Below are 1,791 nucleotides of genomic sequence, written 5' to 3'. Positions count from 1 at the left end.
TCAGACCGGCTTCCTCTCTCCGCACTTGTGAATGTGTGTCCAGATTATGGTGCACACGCGTTCAGTGGCCACACTGCAGGGTGTTCCGTGAATACGTTTTATGAATGTTTCTAAATATATCTCTTTTCGATGGGAAAGTAGGACAGCGTTTTAAGTATGAACTATCACAGAAATGCGGGTCAGAAAGGATTTTGAGGGAGGTTATATACAGGGACATTGTAAAAGATATGCACGCATCCTGTGCTATCTGTGTCCAGGGTGGTGCGTGCACTCTGAACGTGTGAGCCTCATACTCCATGCCTGTCCATCCACCTACATCCTAATCCCACTGGCAAAACGGGCCTTGGGGCCTCCAGATCCAGCATCTATTTAGATGTGGTAGCGTTTATGCCCAATTATTTCTTGGGGGGGGTGTGTGTCTGTGGAATCTCTAAAACAGGAACTCCTCTGCTCATCCAGAGAAGGATGAACACAGAGGTTCCTCAAAATGGTGAGAATTCCCACAGAGAACAATCGAAGACGCTGATTTCTTGGTCTGGCAGTGTTTATAGGAAAATCTCCGATAGAGCCAGGCCCAGTCTTCCCCACCCAAGTGTCTGTGCGCTCTGTGGCTAAGGCTCCTTTCTTGGTACCAGGACGCATGTGTGCCGAGGCCCTTAGTCACCTATGGTCTGTGAACACGTGGCTGTGCGCCTCAGCCCGCTTCCTAGCAGAAAGTGGGGACCTGTGGAAGCCCAGTGCATCTTCAAGGGCTCTCGGTTCAGATACATGACTAAGCCAATGGAATCGCTGAGCCAGGCAAGCAAAGGGAAAAACACCTATTTTGATGCCGCACATGATACCTGGAACATGAGGGTGTGTAGTGTGGTTTTTGACAGTCATTTCATGGCAGCTGTGGCCTTAGAATAATTTCACTTTGAATGTGGTTTTTCTTTGTCACCAACATCATTACCGACTTTTGGGCAGGCTCAGTGAAGGAAGGTAAAAGATGTGGTCCCTGCCCGGGTTGAACATATGATCTAGTTTGGGGAATTTTCAAAGAAAATAAAACAAAATCCACTTGTCTCTATTTTAAATTGATCTTTTTTGTTTTCTCACTTGGTGTGGAATTGTTGGTTCTAGAAGCCTGTCCCCTCAAGGGAATTCCAACAATTGCTGAATTATTTGGTCTTTGCAAATTATGAATCAGCATGAGCCCTTTGGAACTAGATTTGCACTCCGGTGGCACAATTGTTCCCTCCTTTGCTAAGGTCTGGCTTGTTTTCTTTCGGTTTGTATAGATTTGGGAGGAAGCCCATAGGGTTAGAAGAATGGGTATTACCTTTAAAATAAAGCAAAACCTTCAACAGCCAATCTGGCCTTTATAATTGATGGAGTTTGAAGAGCTTAGTGAGTTGGCACAGATACTCAAGTACTGGCGGTATCATCCCCCAAAACACACACCCCTTTTGGAAGACAAAAGAGCTCCTTTTAAAAACAAATAAATAAAAAGCATAGGAGCAGTCAGATGTCATGGGCAACATATTGGTTCTGTTACTTGATTCATAGCTGTCTGAAGGATTGGATATCAACTGATAATTGTTTTGAATTTACCTAACTTCAAAATCAATGAAACCATTTCATACCTACCTATATACGGTATACTTTTTTTCTGGAAAGTGCAAATTGAGACTATTATTAGTTGTTAAGTGGCAGGAGGTAGTTTTCATGTTTGGAGGAAAAAAATACATTGAACTAATAATGCCTCCAGATTTACCTCTCACTCCTCTGCCCCCTCCCCCATCAGGGTCA

General features: G+C 44.1%; 1 protein-coding gene across 3 annotated transcripts in view; it reads left to right on the top strand.

The window, feature by feature from the left end:
* The window catches only part of DCLK1 (doublecortin like kinase 1), a 298,221-nt gene that overhangs the window by 1,082 nt on the left and 295,348 nt on the right, over positions 1-1,791 (top strand). The gene's annotated exons all lie outside the window — the stretch shown is intronic.

The sequence above is a fragment of the Camelus bactrianus genome, chromosome 14 (assembly GCF_048773025.1).
Source record: "Camelus bactrianus isolate YW-2024 breed Bactrian camel chromosome 14, ASM4877302v1, whole genome shotgun sequence".
Lineage (NCBI taxonomy): Eukaryota > Metazoa > Chordata > Mammalia > Artiodactyla > Camelidae > Camelus > Camelus bactrianus.
This window is presented reverse-complemented; position numbering and strand designations above follow the sequence as displayed.